Source organism: Sardina pilchardus, chromosome 4 (assembly GCF_963854185.1).
Source record: "Sardina pilchardus chromosome 4, fSarPil1.1, whole genome shotgun sequence".
NCBI lineage: Eukaryota > Metazoa > Chordata > Actinopteri > Clupeiformes > Clupeidae > Sardina > Sardina pilchardus.
Genome location: NC_084997.1, coordinates 19,108,993 through 19,125,826, shown reverse-complemented (window position 1 = coordinate 19,125,826; position 16,834 = coordinate 19,108,993).

The window sequence follows — 16,834 nt, the reverse complement described above, 5'->3', positions numbered from 1 at the left end:
AAAAAAAAACAGCCTTTATAAACCTTCTGCTAAGCAGCTCGATTTCCAGCTGGTCATGGTCTTTGATTCATGCTGAGATACGTCATTTTGACCATAAATAAGGAAAAGTATTTGTATAAACAGCCTGAGTAGTAGACAGCCTAAATGCAGTGCAATCGTTATATTTGTGGTGTGACTTATCTTGAGCTGTAACTAACTTCATCCACGTTTCTTCCCATCTGGCCATAAAACTAATTCACTGCATATTTGTGCAAGGTTTATAAAACTGAGATCATAAAACAGTACTTGTTTTATTTATATTTTCTATAGTCAATATATTTAGAATGGTGGAAGGATATGGGTGTTTTGTTGAACCATGAAAATTATATGATATACAGTATGATAGGAAATACATAATCCTCTCTCCATGGATTAAATTGAGACGCATGGATGGATGCTTTTTTTTGGTAGACATATTTATATAGCATCAAATATGTTTTTTGACAGCCTATACCTTCCTGTGTGAACTGTAATAGATATCACAAATTGCATTAAAGCATATTTGAAATAATGCAAAATCATATTCTTAGGACTGTAAATAATGGCTGTAAATATTTCCGTCACAACACAAGGTTTCTTTAAATCAAAGCTTGATTTACGATGTGACTTCAACCCTTGACTGATGTTGTCTGATGGTGGCCAGCTGGCGAGTATTATGATACTATCAATTTTGACTATGTTGCTATGCAAAAGTTGTGGCAAAAAAAAATGAAAGGTGGGAAAAAGAAAGATGGTGTGCTGGAAAACAATCAGCCGAGAGCTACCTCAATCCCCCTCGCCACTGCAGTTTCATCTGAGAAGCTCCGATGATGGATTTGACATTCTCTGAGGGTGAAGCTGATGTTTTTAGACTGAATGCATCAAGGTGTGTCTTGATGACTTACAATGGAGGATCAGTGTCTAAGACTAATATGCATACAGTAGGCTATCTGCATTTGGTGGTAGGTTACTGTACACACACTTTTGGCCATTCTGGCTGGATGATACAGGCTTTACCTCATCTGCTTCAAGATATACAATCCTGAGACAATCCTGAGACAATCTTGAAACAATCCTGAGACAGTGTCGTGAAGCACAGAAGCATGACAGTAAACAGAATCCCCCTTCTGATGTGTAATCTTCGTTTGAAACTGTTGATTCAAAACCGCTAACAGCACGCTCCCTACTTCAGATTGTTCATTATGACAGGTCTGTGTTGCATCATAATTATATGCTATTAATAATGTAGTAGGCCTACTTATCCGGCGGTCAATTCTCAAAACCAATGTACATCTACTAAGGTGGCACATTTTGTTTACACATGGTTTTGGATCTGAATTGGATTTCTGGGGGCACAGCTATGATCAATGCTGGCAGTACATCTAACACATGAAATCATTTCATGTTCAGTTATGAGTCATGGCTGCCACAAGGGCAGAGTTCCTCCACACAGGCTCAAGGCACTCTGTAACAATCAATGTACTGCTGAACTTACAATATAAAGTGCACTGTAAGTTCCCAGGTGTTGCATTCATAATGGTAAAGTTGAGTGTGTGAAATGCTGGACACTTTTCGCCATCACCGGTCGCTATCTTTGGCTACAAAGTGGAAGGGGAAGAACCATTTTCAAACTCGTGATACTTGCGGTGGTAGAAGCTGAAGCAGCAGAGATGGAAAACACATCTTACAGATGTACACGCAATAACATAAACAACAAACATGTAAACTGTTACACCTCACTTAAGAGTAACATGACACTGTCATGAACGTGTTCTAAACAAGTCACAAACGTTTATGGCATGACATTAAGTGTCATTCGGTTTTTGTCATGATAAATTAGAAATAGGGTTAGGGTTAGAGTTAGGATTAGGGTTAGGGTTAGGGTTAGGGTTCATGTGTCATGACTCATGACAGTGTCATGTCACTAGGGTTAGGGTTAGGGTTAGGGTTAGGGTTAGGGTTGTAGATACCTTCAAGTTACCCATTAAACTGTTCATGTTCTGATTTAGTACAAGTGTGCTGCTGTCGAATAGAAGAAGACACAAGTGTTAAATGTTGCGATCGTCATATCCGCAAAGTGCACAGAGTTGGTGTTCGGTTTGAGACGACACCACCCTACTGAAAGTCACACGTTACGCGGGCAAGTACATAGTGCACGCGGCGCGCTGCATGAAAGTGAACTGACGGAAGTATACGCGGTTCGGAACAGAGCGCTGGTCACACGTCAGAGTCGATAACTTTTCTGCTGTTTTACGCCACCGCCGACTGCACGCAGCACCGCGGGAACGAGGTTATTTTGATCTGAGGAGATGAGAGAGAGAGAGAGAGAGAGAGAGAGAGAGAGAGAGAGAGAGAGAGAGAGAGAGAGAGAGCGCCACGCATCCTCGACTTTGAAGAACACTGGAATGTGAGATGTTTACAGTCTGTCAGTGTTGTGTTTTTTTTCTTTCCTTCTTGAGGATGAGGCGGGTGAAGGGTTTAGCTGGAGTTGCTGGATGGGAGCAGCAGGAGATACATCCACTGGCGTCGTCGGCGCTCGAGAGTCGAGAGCGAAGAGATGGTGATGGCTTCAAAGCGGGGAGGCGAAAGATAATGAACTGTACACACAACCGGGCACTGTCTCCTTTCTGGTTATAAGGGGTAGGGGTGGGGATGAAAGCCAGCCACTGAAACAGTAGCCTACGAAGGAAAAAACAGAAGTTTGAAGTCACCACTTGCTAGGCTATATGAGATGAGATGGAAGATGGAGATGTCTTATTACATTAAATATATATTTGGTGTATTGTCAAAGTCAGAGAGGAGAGAATGAGGTTAACTGAAGATTTCTACATGATTTGACACTCAAAGAGTGAGAGAGAGAGAGAGAGAGAGAGAGAGAGAGGTGTAGAGAGACTTCTTTTTACTATTTATGGTCACTAGCAATTTCTGACCCTAGCTAGCCTACCGGTGGGAATGCTTTGGCTGCTCTCAGCTGATGTGTCCGTCTGATCGATGAGGGGGCTAGATGGAGGTCCCTGCCCGACAGTCTGGTGTTTTATCTCTCATATGAAAGAGAGGTGGGGGCCTGCCTCCATCCCTTCCCCCCTGAAGATGACACATACTGATGGATAACAGCACGCTGGGGCTATGTCTAATATGCACTCTCTCTCTCTTTCTATCATTATTTCTTTCTTTCTTTCTCTATCTCTCGCTTGTTCTTTCTTTCTTTCTCTCTTTCTTTCTTGTTTTTTCTTTCTTTCTTCCTCTCTCTCTCTCTCTCTCTCTGACATATACAGACAATATCTGCTCTACTGCAGGGTATGGTGAAGTCTGCACTGTGCTAAAGCACTCCTCAACACCGAGCAACACTCTGCCGATATCACATGTGTAGTGTTATCAAGTCCCGCTAACTGTGGCCAAGAGAGATTCCAATCTCACTGATGATGCGTTTAGTATGGAATAGAAACTTCAAAAAATGCTAAAGTGATATCTAATTCGATGTAGCGTGAGCTCCAAATAGAAGCAGACCAGACGTTTGAATTGGGTTTCTAGTGCCACCATGCCAGCTGTACGTGTTATCAAGTCACAGAGGAATGTTGAGAGAGGCCCATGTGAATCTACAGACAGAATTGCAGTAATTAGGTATTGATATTCAAATGTAATCACGATGGGAAATTAGCACATTTTAACTGCTGCCCCAAGCTAAATGGTCTGTTTACTTTCTACTATTGATTTCAAAGATTTGATCATAACCAGTGTTAATTATGTCTCAAAGCATGCAAATTTCATCAAAGGCAGAATTACACAATTTCCCCATCAGTACGAGAAGGAAAATTCCCCCAATTCATCCGCAGCTATGGCAACGATGATTGTTTCTTTGTAGCTTTTATGGGGAAACTGCCTGGAGTTTCTGATTACATCTCAGAAAGTCATTCCTTTTAATTAATTACACATACATTCAAACTTAAAAACTCAGTCAATTATATGCTAACCAGTGAAAGTATTCACACAAGTATACGCTGCTACCTCGACAAGGTGTTCCCTTTTGTGCAAGGTTTCCACTGACAGATAAATCAAACCCTCTCACTGATGAGAGTGAGGAAAGGATTTCTGCTCTTTTTTTTGGACGGGGAAGAGCCGAGCAATCTAATTGAATTTTTATCTGCAGCCTCCTCCTCACCAGCTGAGCTGCGCGGATTAATCCTGTTAGATGGTTAGCCTATCTCCCACCTGTGTGAACAGGGCCATTGTGTGTATGTGTGTGTGTGTGTGTGTGTGTGTGTGTGTGTGTGTGTCTGTGTGTGTGTGTGTGTGTGTGTGTGTGTGTGTGTGTGTGTGTGTGTGTGTGTGTGTGCATGTGTGTGTGTGTGTGCGTGCGTGCATGTGTGTACGAGTGTTTGTGTGTGTGTGTGTGTGTGTGTGTGTGTGTGAGTGTATGTGAGAGAGAGAGAAAGTCTGAGTGAGTGAGTGTGTGTGTGTGTGTGTGTGTGCATGTGTGTGCGAGTGTGTGTGTGTGTGTGTGTGTGTGTGTGTCTGTGTGTGTGTGCATGTGTGTGTGTGTGTGTGTGCATGTGTGAAGTATTTGCCTAACTTGAAGAGAGGGGCGACGGCAAACAGCTTTCTGTGTTGCGACGGGGACGACACGCTGAAGAAGCTCTGATGTTTTCACAGGTTGTGGCCATGAATGAGGGGAGCTTGTTTATTTTCTTTCACCTCAAGGAAAAGCAAAGAGGGACTCCACTTTATTTACAGATTTCAACTGATATAAAAATCAGTTCCTGAGGAGGCATTTAAACAGAAATATAATCCGATATGATCTATCATCATATTTTCATTCCTATCAACGCACTGAGACTGAATGTCTGCTATGGTAGAAAGATGATAAAAAAAGATATGCAAATATTTATCCACACATTTTTGCCACCCTCAAAACTGTATGTGTAAAACAACCCTGAATTCTAAATGTTTAGCTATTCTCTCATCACCGTAGTAAAAAAAAAGATAGATGTAACTTAGAATTATTTGCGTTCATGTCAAACCATCTCACCAGTTGTTTTCATGTCTCTTTTAAGGCCAGTGTGTTTGAACAGTGCAACTATGTCACCAGACAGCTGTGGATCAACACAGCGTTTGTGGCCTCACTGATTATGCTGGGCCTGGCTCATTGCTGCTGACAAATAAACAACTAACAAAATAACTCGGTGAAGTCTCTGAATCGGTGTAAACAAGAACCAAGAGCAAGAATAAAAAGCGCATTCAAGTGGGCATTTTATGGTTGGTATCGCCAATAAATAAAAATGCAGACACACCAGACAGCACACGCAGGAAGAAAAACAACAATCACCTGACTTATTATGTTGACATTGTGCTTCATGCTCTTCTTTGGCCCGTGTGAGTGAGCACAGTGAACCCCACACGTAAACAGCTTGCATTAGACTGGAGAGCAATGTGCGCCTCTGGAGAGAGAGAGAGAGAGAGAGAGAGAGAGAGAGAGAGAGAGAGAGAGAGAGAGAGGCACTTCAACACCCTAGATGCACCCGCCCATTGCCCAGACACTAATGGAAATGTCAGCGGAAGGCAGCTCGTTGTAACAGGGTGATTGTTGTGAAATAAGAGGTCAGATTTCATTTGGCTAGTGCATTTCTGCGGGAAAGACCAGAGCCCTAGCCGTCTTAAACTGCTCCTTAAAGTGCTGCCTTGACATGTGACATGCTCTCCAATATGCCCGGTGTTTCCTGAAACTATTTAATTAAGTCAGTGCTGAGAGCCTAAGGTGCTGTCAGTTATCTTCTGAAGTATAGGAGAGGACACTGGCACACCGACAGAGACAGAGACAGGTTTAACCAAAATGCCTGCATTAAATGCTAAAATTGCATTTAGTACCACCATTAAACTAAAGTGTAACATTTATATTGGCATGACGTCGAAACAGTCTGTGCTGCAAAAATCAATGCATCACCATAAAACCAAAATAATACATAGTGTGTGTTAAAAAACAATTAAACAGTGTTGTTGGTGCTTGAGAGAAATACTGCAGTGAAATCAGAAGCCAAAAATAAATGACCTCCCTTGTTAGCAATACTGAGGACTAAGCTGTGTTCAGACTTTTTTTTCCAGATGTCATTCAATATGTTTACGCTCTGACGCCGAAGCTTTTTCAGCCGATAGTATCTCATATCACTGCCTGCCTTCGGCAACACATTATCTTACAGGACAGCTAGGTCAGGTCAGACAGTAGAGCGTGGGTGAAAAAAGAGGGTGATATCTGTTCTCGCCGCTGCCGTCGAACAGTCTGCACCGCTCTCACCTGGGTGTTTGTTAAAGAAGCGGCCGCAGCAGCCCCATAGGTAGGCTAGACGTAGTCTAATTATCAGGCTGCTGGATGGAGATAAGTGTCTCATTAGATGGAAGGCAATCTGTTGATCGCCTCTCTGCTGGCTCACTAAAGAGACTTATAGAGACACATTTGCATCACGGGCAAGACACTGCTTATTCCTCTTCCATCTTTCTGAGCAAGTATATGTGTGTGTGTGTGAGTGCATGTGTAGTGTGTACGAATAGTTTGGAAAGGTATAGAACTTTTTTTCCCCACAACGCACACAGGTTTTGAAGGCAGTCAGATTAGATTAGACAAGAAGCGAGTTGTGTTTTTGGCCAATGCAATTATTTGTTTATTTACGTTTCTTTATCAGTGTAAGGTTTATTATTTATTTCCCCCACCGCCATGACTCTCGTTGGTTTGTTTCTTGAAGTGTGTTTCCTCTTTTTTTGCTCCACAAGCCTCCGGTTTCTGTCAAGGCTGATGGCATAATTGTACATTAGAATGGCTCCATACTGACAGGTGGCTCATTAGTGAACACACAGTCAGGCGACCGCGGAACTGTGCTAGACAGGATGTTTTGAAGGAGCCTCTCGCGCACACACAAACCCTAATGATGCATCTGTACTCCAGTCCTTCCTTGGGAGGTTGTTACCATGGATACAGCGACGTGAGGGGTAAGGGGTCAATGTGAGATGTAAGCTACCGTGCAGCCCCCTATTTTCCCAAATGTTTCTATAATTCTAATTAATTGAGTGAAACAGAGTTTCACCCAGTCTTGATATGGGAGAGATGATAAGACACAGCTTTTATCTAAATTCCCTAAGGGTGGCGTGTGAAAGTAGATTTTTGATTGCCTGTAAACTGGAATACACTGCTAGGGCCAAACTGATTGGCTCGGACTCCTCCGAGAGAAAACAGCTGGACGAAACCTTTCATGCAGATATGCTTGTGTTGGCCACACACTGAGAAAAACACAGACTTGAGGAAAGACGGAGATGTAGCAAACGCTTTTTCCAGAAGATTGAACAAGAGAGGAGGACCCAGAGAAGTGTGCTGGAGCTCTCTTGGAAGTGGGGAAGCTGTCACTGATGTCAACACGCATCAAAGGCTCTGCCCAGACCAAGAGCATGGGTAGTGTGGGTGTCAAATACGTCAGGAACATGCCAACTTTATATGTAATGATGATGTAGTGTCACTACACAGACACACACACACACACACACACACACACACACACACACACACACACACGCACGTGTGCTCTCACGCACACACACAGTCTAATCACATGATATTGAAAAGACAACTTGAGGGTATCTACATAAGAGTGACACTGACACATGAACCCTAACCTTAAAGGGATAATCCGGAGTGAAATGCACTTTAGATCAATTTTTCGGACTATTGGGAGTACATACGTTGAGTTGACACCAAAATCATGTCATTCGGATGTATTTTGAGAATGTTCGAGTTCACCGTTTTTAGCCAAAACTCGTTAGCCTGGAAGTGACCGAGGCAAGTCCTTTCGCCGCTACAAAACGCTATTTTTATACCTCTTCTACTGTTCCAACCAACACTACACTTATGTGGTAGTGAGTAGAGGGTCCCTAAAGCCAAACCGAAGTATCCCCACGTCTTTATGTGGTCGGATAGAGAGTCCAGAATGAATTTAATCGAGTCCGTACCTTTCCGGAAATGTTATTAAAATGTTGTTAACGCGTTGCTAGCTGCAGCAGTGACATTTCCGGAAAGGTACTGACTCGATTAAATTCATTCTGGACTCTCTATCCGACCACATAAAGACGTGGGGATACTTCGGTTTGGCTTTAGGGACCCTCTACTCACTACCACGTAGGCTAAGTGTAGTGTTCATTGGAACAGTAGAAGAGGTATAAAAATAGCGTTTTGTAGCGGCGAAAGGACTTGCCCCGGTCACTTCCAGGCTAACGAGTTTTGGCTAAAAACGGTGAACTCGAACATTCTCAATATATATCCGAATGACATGATTTTGGTGTCAACTCAACGTATGTACTCCCAATAGTCCGAAAAATTGATCTAAACTGCATTTTACTCCGGATTATCCCTTTAAGCCTAAACCTAACCCTAAACCCTAGCCCTAACCCTGACTTGTCATGACAAAAACGAATGACAGAAGCATTATGCCATAAATGTTTATGACTTGTTTATAATGTTTATGACACATTCATTACAGTTTGATGTCACTCTTATGTCAATACCTTCAAGTAAAGTGTAACCGAATAGACATTGAAAAAAATCTGCAACAAAGCACATGGTTGTGGAATCAGAAATATGATTGAGTGGAATGAGTGTGGAGGAGTCGCTAATTGTTCTGCATAAATCAACATGGCCACTCACATGATGCGAAGGCACTTCTTCAGCTTAGCCATAGCTTCTTCAGCTCAGCCACAAACAAATGTACACATTGTCCATGTTAAAACGTAGATCATTGATTTTTGATACCGAGTTATCAAGATAAAAGATAAAAGAAATCCGTCTGAATACTTTTTCTAATCATGTCAGATGAACTATAAGATACAGCAACAAGAGAGACTATCAGCAAACATGTCGGCCTTGTCGTTTCCTAAAATCCATCCCAGCACACAGTGCCCTCCACTGTCCCTTTGCCCTCATTCACGAGGGCGCACTGAGCACATTTGGCCACTTTCTGCCACAAATTGACTGCCATATTTAATGTGGTGGCAATAATGTTTGTTTCCTTGACGTCTTAGCCATTACTGAGAGAGAGGGGACCGCTCTCCGCCAGCCCTCCAACGACTGGGATGCGTCACCCAATCACATTAGGGCCATATTGATGCCAGCCATTACCCACAATGCCTGTTACCCTATTGCACCCCAGTGCAGTTTTCAGAGGAGAAAGAAGCGGCAATAAAGGCCAATTATGAAGATGCATGTTTGTGATTTCAATAATTTTATATTCAACGATTTAGGCTCGGATGATAAAAGTGTTCTTCCCTGAAACAGTGCTAAACTAATTTTGTGCCTCAGAGGATTGCTGAGGTGTTTTTTTTCCCCAACAGTGTTCGGGTGTTGACCTTTCGCGCATTATGTATGCCTTTGGCTTAGCTCAAAGTATAAACTGACCAAACAGCATTGACTATGAGGAGAGAGCCGTCCACCATAAAAGGGTTTGTGAAACTTTAGATGATGAAGAGGGAATTACTGTACTTATCAAAGTAAAATTGCGGCCTTAGACTCAGACTCATATAATTTTAAACTGTGATGTGAATGTCTGCTGAGGGAGACCGCCAACTGTGATTGAGGCTCAAAGCCCAGACTCGGACTTAGGACAATTTCCACAGTTGTACAATACAGAGACCCTCACACATATTCTCTGACCTGCTCTATCATTGGACTTCTCTTTCTAGAGTGGCTGTAAAAATCGGTGAGGGTGGCAAATGAATGGACCGGAGATTAATTAAAATGAAGTCTTAAATTTTAAGTTAAAAAATAGTAACAGCCATGGGTAGAAAACATTTCAAATATGGTTGGGATATTTTAGCGAAGGGTAGGCCTATTAGGGTCATCCCCCGCAAAAAAGTTTTAACTGAGTAGATGTCATGAACCAGGTGAGTGACCTGGATGTTAGACATGTGTGTCAAATCTCTCTTTTACATGTAAGACATTCAGATTGATATTGTTAGCATTCCTTTGTGAAGAGTGCTTAAGTGTAGTCGTTTTATAATTCCAGATGACACTCTTCATTTGTTTCCAGTTATCTGAGCCACCCAATAGCTAAAGCTGAAGTATGCCTCTGTGTTTCTCGAGTGGTAGTTGTTGGTGCCCACGTCAAGAGCTTGCGCGTTGACTGGTAGAGGGTGAACTGCAAACCGCTCAGCAATCATGGAGCTATAAAAGCTCAAGTCTCAGCTCTTACTAAAAATGTCAAGATATAATAAGCCTGCGTTGGGGCTCAGAATCAGACTAGTCAGCCAAACAAATCAGAAAACTTCCAATAAGGAAAGGAAATCATCATCTAACAATTTGCCTGGCTGTCTCTTTTCAGGCAACCCTTGCCCGGGAGCAGTAGCATTCGCATTACACAAGCCTTATCATTTCGCTATTACGGATATTACATGTTTGATCGCATGTCAAACATGGTATGAAGGAACACACTGAAAACTTCAAGAGACCATTAGGCGCTCGCACAACTCTCCCTTGCCTATCACTCAAAACATTTTCACCTCGCTTTATGGTTTGGGAGACCACAAAATTTCATCAGCAGCACTCTGACGCTCGTGATCAGCCAGGCTTGCCTTCCATCAAGCGAGTACATTGCAGGCATGAATTAAACATGGGGATGGGGACAGAGCAGGCGGTGGCAGGGAGATGTTTGCCAAAAATATTCTCACAGCGCTCTGCTGCACACATCATGTACCGAGATAAAGGACTGACGATCCTAATTTACCGCTGGCATGTTGAATCACGTCACACCTTACTTGGGGCAACTTCTCACAATATCCAGTTGGGAGAGAGGTGAGAGAGACACTCTGTGGGGAAAGTATACTTAAAGTATATTTTAAGGAACCGAAAAGGTGACACCCAAAAGAATGAGCTTCTCATTCGTTAACCTTTGGAGATAAACTGTAGTTGACGCTGTCAACGTGGGCACGCCAGTCAATTATTGATGAAGTTTGCAGAGCTCTGCAGAGCCGTCTTCACAGTTCAATCCCATCTCGAGTGCGAAGAGATGCTTCAAATGTATCTTGTGTGGCGATGATGGAAATATCAACTCACCAACAACATCCTCATGAGCGCCCTACAAGTAAGTCCTACATGTGACGCATGCATTGTTATACAAAGGAACATTGGTTTGCAGTATAAATATAGCGGTATTTTTATATCAGTTCCTGACAGGTGAAAAAAAAGAGAAAAATCTTAAAAGCAGACACATTCACCATTTTTGAGGGGTCAGGAGGGTATGCATTAACAACCACGCAAAACATATTAAATTTGATAAATGGATTTGCCTTTTTTCTCTCTCTCTCTCTCTCTCTCTCTCTCTAAAGCAGCTGTTGTTACACAAACCTCTTTTCAATTTGTCCCTTGTGGATGGAATCAATATTCTCAGAGCGTCAAAGAATGATTCTGCTCTCATAACTCCGCACTCTCTCTCCTCCACACCTAATTCGAGCCTGCATCAAGTTTAGAGTCATAAGGTTAATGGCTTCATTAGGCAACAAATCGCCACCCTGGGCTGTGTAAACTGCAGTGCCAGCCTGTCTCAATATGTCATCATTTGCCATTTACGCCATGGAAAATATTAAATTACGACAAACAGATTAGCTTGGGCTAACAACATTCAGCGCTTTTATTGCAGCCAATGATTCTGCCATGCTATTTATAAAGTTGACTGTGTGTTGGTGGCAGTGATTAACATCTTTCAGGTGGGAAGCCAGTGGAAGAAGAGGAACCAGATGAGGCCCTGTCTAAATTACACTCTCATAACAACCTATTGTGAATTAATGGTTTCTTGATGACCAATTACTAATTTGATACTACACATAATGACAAAGCTAATGTAACATCATGTTAACACTTTTAAAGATTGTACAATATAGGCTAGATCCAGATAGTTTCAAGAAAATAGTAGTAAATAAAATGAAACAATACCTAGGGCTGTATGAAAGATAATCATCATCCAACACCACCACAGCGTTGGCAACCAAAATGGTTGGAATCGTTTTAGTGCCACCTCTATTGATTGTGCCAACCGTGGCTGCATTTTCAAATTGATTTCATTACACATCGAGCATGGCTCACCAGACCGGAAGCTCTTTTAGAAATCTGACTTCATGAGGGCACCACATTCGCCTCCACAAACAGTCGAGTGAGATCTGTACCCCTCTTAATATCACTGAGGTCATGGCACTCTCTCTCTCTCTCTCCTCCCCACACCCCAAGTCTGGAGGAGGACTTTTGGAGATAAATCACTTACTGCGACTTTTGTTTGGCTCTCCCTCCCTCTGTTGTGGTGTCTCTGAGGTTGTGCCATTGCTTAATGCATCATTCATTAAATTACTGAGAGCCATTAGAGTCAGGCTAGGGAACTTGCAAATTCATCGTGGTGCCATGCTTAGCATATAAAACAGTGGCTTTTCCCAGCTAAATATTGATGACAGCCCTTATTATGGTTGATGGAAGAGCTTCATAATTGTATGGAGTCCTTTGCTTTTGACTATTAATGAGGTTTGTGAATAAATGTGCCATTATGCCGGTAATTTTCTTACAATCTCATGGCTAGTACCCTTGCAACTTATGGCACGCAATTTAGCCACCAGAGAAAATGAATCAAATACTTTTAAGTGCAATTATCAGCCCTATTGTTGTCATTGTGGTGGCCGCATAATTTGGTAAGCAAAATAACAATCTTTAAAGATTCATTGAGTCCCATAGGTGGAATAATTGCATATTGTTAGTCCTAAAGGCATGCCAAGGGAGATACAAATCTTCACCAGTGATCCCAACATTTATTTAATGAGTGAAAGTTATCAAAAACAAAATACAAAAGTTGTCCATAAAACATGCCAGGAGAAACGTAATCTCAATTCAAGTGAGGGAAAGCATGCGATAAAACATTATTCATGGGACCAAGTACTTTTATTTTCAAGCCCCTCAGCATGAGTTATTTTTAAATAACAAGACACTGGCCTGTGAAATGTCTGTGAATAATCTTTTTCATGCTTATAGATTTTCAGCTCTTTTAAAAACAGATTCCTGACTGCACCATGGCCTCTTATGAATACTCTTCCAAGACAAACACACAAACACCCACAGACTTCTGAAGAACTGGAGCTGTATCCTGAATAGCCACAGGGGGCCCACAAGAGCCACGCTTTCTAAGCCAGTTGGTACATTATTGTGTGTGTGTGTGTGTGTGTGTGTGTGTGTGTGTGTGTGTGTGTGTGTGTGTGTGTGTTTTTGTGTGTGTGTGTGTGTGTGTGTGTGTGTGTGTGTGTGTGTGTGTGTGTGTGTGTGTGTGTGTGTGTTTTTGTGTGTGTGTGTGTGTGTGTGTGTGTGTGTGCGCGCGCGTGTGTGTGTGTGTGTGTGCATATGTGCTTGCGAAAAAAGCTTGTCTCCAAGCATTTATCACTTTCTGTAAGTTGTAAGTTTGTCACCAAAATAGTCTCCAAGTGCAAAGATGTTTACATTGCCAGTTTAAGTGTGAGGCCATTTGGGGGCTTTTATTAACTGATGTATAATTACCACACACACACACACACACACACACACACACACACACACACACACAATTTTACATTAACCAAGTTTCCATTTAATTACTTTCTTGAGCAGGCTATGAGTTGTTCTGTTGAAAGCCTATTGCAAGTAAGCATACTCAAGTTGTGGGGAAGTCACCACTTAAAGTGAAATGAGTCACTGATGTACATGAACTCTACCGTGAGTGTGTGTGTGTGTGTGTGTGTGTGTGTGTGTGTGGGAGAGCAGATGTTGGCAGAACAGGATGCACTGACCCAGAGCTGTTCGGGGACTCCCACTGGATGCGGGCAGAGCGGCGTGCTGACTGACCGACCACTTATCCTGTCTTACAAAATCTGCCCGACACGCCGCCTGACAAGTTCCGGCCTCGCTCGAGCCACCGGGGAGAGTACGAACAAAAGCCTCGGGAGCCCTGGGAATAAAGAGAGATAACCGCTTCTGCCGCTTTCACTCGCCTGCAACTCAGTGTGTGCATCAGTGTGTGTGTGTGTGTGTATGTGTGTGTCTGTGCGTGTGTGTGTGTGTGCGTGTGTTCTTATGCGAGCCAGAGTTAGGAAAAGAGAAGGATTCTGCCAAATGATGTGGAAAAATCTAAACACTTATTAGAGTAATATCTCGTGGGCTGTCTGACAACCTGCTGCCAAATCTGTGCGGCTGCAGCAGCGGCTGTGTTACTGTGGCGGTGTGTCACAGGTATTGTCTGGGGGGCCCACAGCCGTGCTTACTGGTGGAGGTGATAGGATTGGTGACTCAGAAGCCACACAGTGTCAGCTCCAAGTGGAGATGATCTCTGCAGTGTGCTCTCCCCCTAATGAGTAGCCATCGCAAATCAGTCTGCCACTCCTTCAGCCATTACAGAGCCCGATAATTTGGAAACATCGAAGTTGAGTTCACACACACACACACACACACACACGCACACACACACGCGCACACACACACACACACACACACACCCATGCACACACACACACACACCCATGCACACACACACAGACACACACACACACACACACACACAGACACACACCCATGCACACACACACACACACACACACACAGACACACACATGCTCAGCCTGTCGCTCGTCTTTGAGCCGCTGCTGTCTGAGCGGTTGCCGTGGCAGCGCTTCCTCCCCTGTGCTCTCAAGGCCATTAGCGGCGCCCATGACAGGTGGAGATGAGGCATCGTCCTCTCATTCAATAACAGGATGTCGCTGGTGGCAAAGGCGCACTTGAGCTCTTTTAAATTAGGCTGATGGATCGCGACTGCACGTGGCAAAACAGATTTCGCCCGGCGTGAAGAATGCGCCGGGGCCGCCTGAAATGTGGTTTTGATAACAAATGTCACTGTGGGTGCCAAAAAGTTATGGTAATGATTGTGGGGTAATGAAATCAGCATCTATCAAATCAGGCCCGGTGCACGCGTGCAGGCTGTGGTGCTGTCTGCAGTGTCTCCGTTTCCCCCCCAAGGTAGCCCGGGGTGGGCCGTGCTACTGAAGATGACCTCCGAATGGCCTATCACTCTTTCCATATTGCTTTCCCATTAACCTGGGGAAAGAAAACATCCGCGAAGCATGGCGCAGCCGTGACGGATAAGACCCGACCGGCTGCGGGAAAACATTTAGTTAGGAAAGGAGGGCCCTCGAGAGAGAGAAAAGATAAACAAATGTGAGCCGAGCAAAGGTGTTTAGGCGTTAATATACGTTAAGTGGCTGTAACGATTGCGTGGGCGCAAAATGTATTTACGTTTTTTCTTGCGTTGGTGTCACAGAGGGCAAACACAGAGGAAGAGGGTATAGATGAAAGTGTGTACGTGTGTGTGTATGATGCAAACGGAGACGGGATGAAGAATGACACTGGGTCGGATGCCAACGCTGAGTGACGGCCCTCATAAATAATTCTGTGCCATCTCCTGGGTACAGAGCGGCTTTGCAGGTGTCTTACAGCAAAATAAGTGGGGGGGAAAAAGGCAGCCATTTTGCATTTGTTTAAATGACTTGCACTTGTCTCGGGGAGTCAGGGACTCCGGGAGATTGACAGGTGATTAATCCGTGAAGGATGCGACCCTGACGTTGTCTGCCTGGCTGCGCGAGCTGCGGCTTGATGCGCACGCGCGTGGGGCTGCCCAGGATTGATGCCAGTTGGCATCGAGTGCCCTCTCCTCGAAACAAGAAGAAGACAACCACTGATCCCTGGTCTCCGAGGAAAAAGCGCTGCCAGAGCCAGAGACCGCGGAAACCCGCCCCGCGTGCAACAGCCTTCGAAACTTTTTGCGGCACTTATTACCCGCTTGATCCTCTCCGGTGCCAAAAGATCGGCCTCTCCCCCCCCCCCCCTTTCTTTGACATTGCCAAAGTCTGCAGGGTGTCTTTAAACTTGTGACTTTCTCCTTTTAACAATACAAAAGACACAGAAGCTGTGACATGGCTGCCTTTGACATGGCTCTCATATATAACACAGAGCCCATTTACAGAATATAACCACTGACAGGGCTGTCGAAAAATCAAAAGGCTCGCTGTGCTGCTGCCATTGTTGAAGTCAGAAGCCAGGGATTCGATGGGTAAGAATAGATTCTCTTTTCATCACCGTGACACACACACACACACACACACACACACACACACACACACACATACACACACCTCTGTTCATGTTGGTTTCAAACTGCCTAGAACCGCCTTTGTACCTTCCAGAGAAATGATAAGAGAATTAGCTGGTGCTCAGTACATGAGATTCCTCTGTTTTGGATCTTTTTTTTTGCAACCAGAGGATCAACACACATTCGTTCCAGATACATGCCATAAATCTTAATAGATGCATAACATTCTGACTGCCAGCTAAAAATTGGCAGCTCTTTGCTTTTTGTGGTACAATATGTGGGTCCATTTATGGATGGCATCCAAGGGATTGTCAAGCAAGCTTGGCTTTACACCAGCTTTCTTATTACCACTGAATATAATAATGTATTCTTATTTAACTTGTGCACCTTATTAGTTAACAGATGTTACCCCAACACTGCATTATCTACTCTACAGTATATACGATACACAATAATGAACCACTAAATTGTTTCTCTTGAGGCTTAGTCTCATGTCTTCTCTCTCTGCACCATTCTCTAGCATCCAGCAACCATATTGACACATAATAAACCACAATCACAGTATCATTTGATATGCAGTATAAACTGTATATTAAATTAGCGGCTGATCAACCCGCCATAAGGTGGGCATAATATTTAATGCTACACAGAAT